Source organism: Pelophylax lessonae (assembly GCF_965119305.1).
Source record: "Pelophylax lessonae genome assembly, chromosome: 4".
Classification (NCBI taxonomy): Eukaryota; Metazoa; Chordata; class Amphibia; order Anura; family Ranidae; genus Pelophylax; species Pelophylax lessonae.
The window spans coordinates 107,923,179-107,932,675 of record NC_138771.1 but is presented as its reverse complement, the minus strand read 5'-3'; positions in this window follow the sequence as shown (position 1 = coordinate 107,932,675).

Sequence of the window (9,497 nt, the reverse complement as noted above, 5' to 3'; positions counted from 1 at the left end):
GGTAGGGACTGATGTGAATGTACAATATATATGTAAAGCGCTGTGTAAATTGACGGCGCTATATAAGTACCTGTAATAATTTATAATACACGATCACGGGCAAGGAAAATTAAAAAAAAACGGCTTTTTTTTGTTTTTGCTTGTATATGACTGGATGATGGAAGTCGGCAGAGCTTCACCTCATTCACTAAGCTCTGTGGGAAATAACCTTGAAAAGTGCAACTTTCCTTGCAGAGTGAACAGCCATTTGCCTTTAGTAAATCAACCCTAGTGACCCAAAGCAAGTATGCAGAAAAGAAAATCTGTTTTTTTCTGGAACATTCCTGTTCTGTATACTTGCTGGAGGTCATTGACTCAAAGAACTGAAGCCAATGAGCCAGCATAAGAGCTAGACAACTAGCCCAGTGTCTCAAAGTATTGCAGCAAAATTGTCAACATGACAGCTGGGCAACCATCATTTCCAGAGTAGCCAGTGATGGCAGCCTGTATAATTTGTTTTATAACAGCTTCCTTTTAAAATGCTTAAAGTGCTACATCATGTTAAAGTGGTTGTAAACGTCAGACAAGATATATGAACAAAGCATATCCCTCTATAGTGTCTACTGCTTTGTTCTGCTATCAGCATGAATCCCTTCTGAAAAGTTTTTCCTGACACCCAGAGAATTTTTTTTTTTTATAGGGGAGGGACCTTTAGCTGATGGACAGCCTCACCTATGTTCCTGTGGTTTGTATGAAGGGGGGGGGGGGGTCTCTTCTCTCCAATCAGCTGTCAGAGCTCTCTTCACTGAGCTCTGCAGAGTGTAACTTCAGATCTCCACCCCCTTTTTTCTGACCACTCAGACAAGCTTTTTTAAATTCTAGACTTTGAATGAATGCAGAGAAGACTGCAGATAGACAGGTACAATAATTGTAGGAGGATTTATTTCCTCTCTGTATATCAGAGGCCAGTCACTTCACTGGGCATATGGAAGGGTTTACAACCCCTTTATTGGTCTATTGCAGGGGTCTTCAAACTATGGCCCTCCAATTGTTTAGGAACTACAATTCCCATCATGCCTAGTCATGTCTGTGAATCTCAGAGTTTAACAATGCCTCATTGGATGTGTAGTTCTGCAACAGCTGGAGGACCATAGTTTGAGGATCCCTGGTCAATTGAAATGGCACGGAGAACACACTGCAGGTCCAGAAATCGATTACTGCTATAGATTGTGAGAGACCTGTTCATTGTTTTATCGCTGACCTCTCTTTAGCCCTAACTAATACAAGTACAGTGAACTATTGTATATTGCTCACCAAGCTGTATTCTTCTGTTTTTTATGTATTGTCATTGTTCAGATTTGTATCTTCTACTTTCCTTCTAATGCACTATAGATGGCTACATGGGCAATGCTTAGCCTGGTTGGTAATGCCATCTGACAGGAGAGTGCACCAGTGTTTGTGTGTAACTGGAGAGAGATTTTTTATTTTGTGTCAGTGTACACTATTACACTATTCTGTACTTGTATTTAATGAATGCTTGTATTGTTAGTATTTAGTATATGAGGTCCTTTTTAATTTTACCACTCTTCATTTCTATTTTCCTCCAGCAAAATGTTTTTTTTTTTAGTACAAACTGTGACACTACCAGGGTGTGTTTGCATTGGTTACCTTTTATTCACATTATTGAAATCTTTTAAACAATACAAGGTCACTGTACCTGCTAATCCACCCCTGGAAGTGTTATTTTGTACCAAATCATGCTGCTGTCACTCTTGCTAGACAGGTTTGTCCCCATTTACATGTGGAGGAATATTTAAACAAAGGTGTGCGAAATAATAGAAAAAAGTAATGTTCTAAATGCTATCAATACTTGTAATACCCACATAAGGCTTGTTCAGACAGATGGCAGCCCTTGCTGACCCTCTGAAATCTATCTGCAGTGGATCTATTTTCATAAATTGGTTGGCAGGCAGCTGGGAGGAGATATGTCACCACCTCACTGCCTGTTTGTGACCCTTAAAAGGTCAACCCACTGCATTGCAACCATGTCCTTTGTACTGCAGCCTCACCAGCTTGAATAGGTTTAATTTTTGCCTCAGCTGCCTGTTCTTGGGCAGTCACGGGGCGCTAATACTACTGCTCAGCTGCCTGCTTTTACTGCACCTGGCCACATGTCTGAATGAGCCCATGATTAGCAGAATACAACACTTTTTATAATGATTCTTTTAATATAAATAGCGGCTTTATTATTGAAACCTAAGTATATAATAAGTAAACCTATAACCAGTTGATGCATGGTAAGAAGAGACATTGGTCCCTAATACTTACTACCCTTTGATTTGTGGGCACCCAACAAATGGCTTGTGTTAATCTTGGGAGCTCCAGGTTGGATCAACAACAAAACCATTCTTGACTTTGTTTTGCCATACAGATTTTACAGAATGCAACCAAACCTCTGTCCTTTCCACGTTTCCTTTTCCCTGTTACACTTGTACAGTATATGCAAAAGAATACTTGAAAATAAATATTTATTGTAAATACAACTGCAGTGTGCATTTTTTTTCCCTTTTGTTGTACTTGTTGTTCATATAGGTCCTAAATCTGGCAATTCTAGGATGGTTGGATACATTAAACTGGAGCTTTACATACACAAAGGAACACAAGGGGGCGCCAGCTAAGTGCAGTGTTAACCACTTCGGGACCAAGTTCTGACACATGTTGTTTACAAGTTAAAATCAGTATTTTTTTGCTAGAAAATTACTTAGAACCCCCAAATATATATATTTCTCTATCGCTCATTGACAGACGTAGTCCTCTGTGATACAGCACCTTCGGGTTATGTTGCCTCCACAGGAGCAGGACTAGACAGGAAATTAAAATGCTCTGGCCACACCCTAGGGGCAGTCCCAGAGGGTATATCCTCTCTCTCTCTGCCTCAGCAAATCAGTTATTTTCTGTCTAGTTAGGAGTAAGGACCTAGATACCTTGCTGGGATCTTCGGTCCTGGCAAGATTTTTTTCTTAAAAAGATTTTTTAGACAGCTTTTTTCTCCAGTGTTCCTGTGAGATCTTCAAGCAAGAAAGCTGAACTGGGCGACGGGCTGGATGTTGAGATCCGGTGGTCACCCCAGTTCAGCCTACGAGCGCGTGCAGGCCATAGCTCCGCGCTGGGTCGGCCGCGACAAAGTCCCATTAAGGGACTGACCCCGCGAGTTAAACGTCTCGCTGAAACGCCAAAGACCATGAGTCACGGCGTCCGTATTGGTCGACAGCCCTCCCGCCCCGGTGGAGAGGGGTACTGTCAGGAGTTGGTGCCCGCCTGGTTCCGGTATGGTGAGTAGTATGTTCCCCCTTTTCCCCCTGACGGGTCTTGTGGTGAACGCGGGCCCCTCTCTGTATGGTAAGATAGAGTCCCCCTCTATCCTATAACATGGCACAGATCCCCCTACTTTGAGTGTGATTTTATGTGCAAAAAGCCAGGAGGCTTGGTTTGGGAGCTAACAATCTAATTGTATACATGTTTAAAAGATTGTAATCAGTGGCAGTCTGGGAATCTTACTGTGATAAGAATAAGGTACCTACCAGTCAGAAGCCACGGACATGTAGACTGCCTTCCTAGTCAAATCTCCAGCTATAGCAGGCCTTCCGAAGGCCATGAGGTCCGCCAGGGCCGGTACCGCCAACCACGCCAAAAATCCCCATGCAGAGATAGTGTTGTGTGCCCTGCAGCACACCGCTATTCGGTACAGGCCGCCGCCATTTTTTTTGCTGGATTGCACGAGCCGCCATTTTGGCGTAGCCTCGTGTCTCCAGCATGGGGGCGGCCATGTTTGAGGTGATCCAAACACCTCGTGGAGCTAGGGGAGGCGCCGGAAGGCGTGCAGAGGGGCGGAGCCGCCTCCTTTCTTCCTGGGCAGCCAGCCAAAAGACTTCCTGTTTGTCAAGACAGCGCTGTAACCTGTTGCAGTTAAACTCTGAGCATCAAGTGGTGAGCCTGGGGGTCTATCTCTCTCTCTCTCGATCGATAGGGATCCCTAGCAGGTAACACTAAGGGGCTTTTGTGGCGCTGGGGGTCTGTGAAAAAAAAAAAAAAAAAAAGTTTTTTATTTTTGAATTATATTATCCGGGAAGTTACTGGAATAATCATGGACCCTGCCACACAAATTCCCCCACCTGTTTCCCTCGAGGGGGGCACGGGACCCGCCGGTGCACAGAGTGTAGAGGCATTTACAGCAATTTTGGAGTCTATGGTGGCTCGGGTGGAGGCGGCCTGTCAGGGACGAGGGTCAAGGAAGCGACCCCCGCCTACCCCTATATTATCTGACACCTCTGACTCAGATTCAGAGATGGTCACTGCAGTTGCAGGTCCCTCTGCAAGGGCTGTTACCTCAGGTAAAGCTCCCTCAGACAGTGAGGAGGACGTTTCTTCTCCCGCTATAATTCAGGAAGAAGCATTGGTGGACGCACTAGTTGTAGCAGTGCAGGAAACCTTAAAACTTGAGGTTTTACCGGCAGAAGCAACTGATACAGAGATTCCTTTTAGTACTAACAAGCCCATCAAAACGGTGAAGGTTTTTTCCTGTACCCAAGTGTTTTGGTAATAAAATTAAAGGAGAATGGGAGCATTCTAAACGTACCTTTACTATTTCCAAGCGTATTGCTAGACGCTATCCGTTTGAGGAATCCATCATTAAGAAATGGACGGTACCACCAGTGGTGGATCCACCTATTTCCAGGCTGAATAAAGCCACGGTTATCCCAGTGGAGGACACTTCGTCCTTTAAGGATCCGGTGGATCGAAAGATGGAAGCAGAGTCCCGCACCATCTTCTCTCTGATAGGGTCAGCATTTAGACCAGTAATTGTTATTGGTCTAGTTTCCCAGACACTTACGGAATGGGCGAGATTGGTACGCCAAGACCTTAGGGGGAAAGATATTCCCCAGGAAACATCTGATTTGATGGAACAGATTATACAAGGGCTACAGTTTATCTGTGACGCAGCCTTGGACACTACTCCCCTATTAGGGCATGCATCTATGTCAGCGGTAATCCTCAGACGTGTGCTGTGGTTAAAATGCTGGTCAGCTGACCTAGGTTCCAAAAAGACCTTGACGAATCTCCCCTTTCAGGGGAATCGTCTATTTGGGGCCACCCTAGATGAAATCATTAAGGATGCCACTGGGGGCAAGAGCACTTTTTTGCCACAGGCTACTAAAGCTAAGGGACCTCGCAACAAGCGAGGACCTTTCTTTACCGCCCATAAAGGGTTCGCACGCCCGGCTGGAACAAGCGGGAAAGGCAAGACTCCTCCAGGAGGGTTCAAGAAAGGCTGGTCGGACAAACAGAGGACCAACTCAGCCAAACCCGAAGCAAAGGAGTACACAGCCTGAAGGTGCGCCCCCACCCGGTTTAAGGGTGGGGGGACGTTTTCACCGGTATTCAGGACATTAGATCGAGGATCAACTACTACTACCGGTGCGATTCTTCCCTTCCAACATTTAAGTACTACAGGGAGCGGTAGTCACCGTTCCCTGAATAGATCTTTTCCTTTACCTTTTCCTAAGATTAGTCTCAATTCCCCACAGGAATCGGATCTGGTTGACCAGACAGGCCAAGAAGCCTCTAGCCGGGTGACTTCGGTCCCTGAGGTTCAACCAGAAAAGTTCACCCTTCCTGATAGCAATCAGGTATCTGATAAATGTTTGGACACAAAAAACGACCAGACTTTCTCGGATGGTCGGGGCCAGATAGCTCTAGGGACGCCTGGTTCAGATCCAGTCAGCACCAGTGGTCCTAGAAATTCTAGGCTGGCCTCGTCAAGCCGGCCTGGCCGACTTGGACAGGCTAGTCGCAGACGTTCCGTGGGAACTTCGTCTCAGGGAGTGTCTGTGGTCTCAAGGACCAATTTACCATCGTGCTTTACAGTCGCTGGTTTTAATGGCCTGGCCATTGAGACCCAAGTACTGAAGGACAGAGGTTTGTCAGCTTCAGTCATTCCTACCCTTATTAAAGCAAGGAAAGCGACTTCCAGCAAGGTCTATTATCACACATGGAAGACTTATATTGCGTGGTGCGAATCTTTAGGATTTCCTCCACGTACCTATTCGGTGACTCGAATATTGGCTTTTTTGCAACAAGGGGTTGAGCAGAAGCTAGCCTTGAGCACCATCAAGGGTCAAGTTTCAGCATTAGCAATCTTCTTTCAGAAACCTTTAGCTACCAAGTCCTTGGTGCGGAATTTCATCCAGGGGGTGCGGCACCTGGCTCCACCAGTCCGCGCGCCCTTACCGCCCTGGGATCTTAATTTAGTTTTGTCGGTTCTACAGAAACCTCCCTTTGAAAACATCAGGGAGATTCCCTTGCTTACTTTATCCCAGAAGGTGGCCTTCTTGGTGGCTATCACTTCTGCTCGCAGGGTGTCAGAACTGGCTGCATTATCATGCCAGTCCCCATACCTAGTGATTCATAGGGATAAGGTAGTACTTCATCCTAAGCCATCCTTTCTTCCTAAGGTGGTTTCAGATTTTCATCTGAATGAAGATATTGTACTACCTTCCTTGTGTCCTCAGCCCAAGCATCATCGGGAACATGCGTTGCATTCCTTGGATGTGGTTCGGGCAATCAGAGTATACCTGAAAGCTACGGAATCATTCCGTAAGACGGATTCACTTTTTGTGATCACGGATGGCCCCAGAAAGGGTTTGCCTGCATCTGCCGCGACCATTGCCAAATGGATTAGACAGACGGTGGTACAGGCTTATTCTATTAAGGGTCAGAGTCCTCCGTTCCCTGTTAGGGCGCACTCCACTCGAGCGCTCAGTACTTCCTGGGCCTTTCGCCATCAGGCGTCAGTGGTCCAGGTATGTAAGGCGGCAACCTGGTCGTCGGTACATACCTTTACAAAATTCTATAAAATTGATGTGACGGCATCGGCGGATGCCTCATTTGGCCGCAAGGTTTTGCAGGCCGCAATTTGAGGAGACCGGTGGTCTACCTCAAGAGTTTTTTTCTGTTTGAAAAATTTCTTTTTTGTTGAGTCTCATCATTAAGGATGAGCATTGTAAACTTCTAGTTGGCACCGGTTGGGCCTTCTAGATTGGGATTTGATTTCCATTTTCCCACCCCTCATTTGTGATACTGCTCTGGGACGTCCCGAAGGTGGTGTATCACCGAGGACTACGTCTGTCAATGAGCGATAGAGAAAAATGGATTTTTGTAAAATCTTACCGTAAAATCCTTTTCTCTTAGCTCATTGACAGACGTAGTCCCCGCCCCTCTGTTTTGGAGTTGGGTTGGGTTAAAATCTCTAAAGACTGCTTTTTGACATAACTGATTTGCTGAGGCAGAGAGAGAGAGGATATACCCTCTGGGACTGCCCCTAGGGTGTGGCCAGAGCATTTTAATTTCCTGTCTAGTCCTGCTCCTGTGGAGGCAACATAACCCGAAGGTGCTGTATCACCGAGGACTACGTCTGTCAATGAGCTAAGAGAAAAGGATTTTACGGTAAGATTTTACAAAAATCCATTTATATATATATTGTATATAATTTTTTTTTTATTATTTATTTTATTATTTTTTTTAAGCAAAGAATTAAATTGCCATTCGTTACAATATTTTATGTCAAGCGGTATTTGCGCAGCGGTCTTTCAAATGCATGTCTTTGGAAAAAATACGCTTCACTGAATTAAAAAAAAAAAAAAAAAAAGCTAAGCAGTAAAGTTAGCCCAACTTTTTTGTATATTGGGAAAGATGATGTCACGCTGCGTAGATACCTAACATATTACGGTTTAAAACTGCGCACACTTGTAGAATGGCAACAAACTACGGTACTTTAAAAATCTCCATAGGCGAAGATTTAAAATTTTTGAACGGTTACCGCTTTAGAGTTACAGAGGAGGTCTTTTGTGAGAATTATTGATCTCGCTATGACGATTGCGGCGGTACCTCACATGTGTGATTTGAACACCGTTTACATTTGTGGGTGCAACTTGTGTATGCGTTTTCTTTGGTTTGCTAGCTCACAGGTGCGCTTTTTTCATTTTTTTTTTCCCCCATTTTATTTTATTTGATCACTGTGCCTTAAAAAAAAAAAAAAAAACGGATTACATTTATTGCTGTCACAAGGAATGTAAACATCCCTTTTGACGGTAATAGGCAGTGACAGGTACTCTTCATGGAGGGATCGGAGGTCTAAAAGACCCCAAACCCTTCCACTTCACTTCAAAGTATTCAAATCGCATTTTTGAATACTGTCTTTTTTTTTTTTAAATCGGTGCCGTTGGCAGCCAAGTAAACAGGAAGTGACATTACTTCCGGGTTACTTGATCCCGATCGAAGTCGAATCCGGCTTAGTACAGGACTCTAACCTGCCAATGGACATGTCCTGGCTGGTCGCTCGGGTCTCCCAATGGGACGTGAAACCCAGGCAGAGCGGCGGAAGGCTGCGGGGGGGGGGACACACACATCCCCTCCTGCTCCCTGTGATAACAGCCGAGCGGCTGCTGACCTACATCGGTTGTTATCATTAAAAAGCCGACCGCCAGCTCTAAAAAACAGTACCGGGTTGATGCCTGCAGCTGCATACCACCCCGGTACAACAACTTCTTCAAGCCAACGTACAGGTACATCAGTTTGGGGGAAGGGGTTAATGGATTTATTAGGATTATGACGGGGCTGGTTTCTATGGTAATGTGTTACAGAGCTCCTTTTGGTTTGAGAAAGGAGCCATAGAGGCTCTGAAATGCGTTACCATAGCACCATGCCCTCCCCAGGTGTGACGTCACATCCTGCCCTGTGTTCCACAGTGGCTCGCCTCACTTCCTGGAACATTGGACTTGGTTTCCTCACTGACATCACACTGTTTACTTTCACAAACTGCTTTTCCGGTGGACGGCTTCCATCCAATGTGGCATGGCTGGCTGCAAATAAGCTCTCTGTATTATATTTCTGTGAGTTTGCATTTAGGTTTTTAATCATAATAAACCCATTGATGCTGCACTTAGCTGGAGCCCCCTTGTGTTCCTTTTTGTACTTTCACAGATTTGTCCTGTCTCAGGTGGAGCTGCCTACTGAAGTACACACCATCTACTGGCTGTGCAGCCACCCAACCGCTTCCACACACCCCAGTAACACCCGCACCCCTCCTTACTTCCCAGGCTCTGTGGAGCCAGGGTGGGCATGGCTGTTTGCTGGCTTCTCCTTCCTTTTACTGAGTGAAAAACGATATATAAAACATAATTTTCTTGCTCCCTGTGTCTCTTTCCCCAGCTAGTGTTGGGCAATGGCCTAATGGAATGTGATCTGCGTTCCATCAGCGTCATTCAAGGACAGGTGAGATTGTATTGCTTCCTTTGTGTGAAATCTCTGGTGTTCCTGCCAGTCCCTGTTATGTCTTTCATTGCTATATTAAACTGAATGGGCTGTTTTAAAAGGTGATTGTTTGTTTGCAATCTCTTTAAGGCTTCCTTGAGACTTACAGCTGAGGGGCAGCAAAAATGTGTGGTTAAGCCAACCGACCT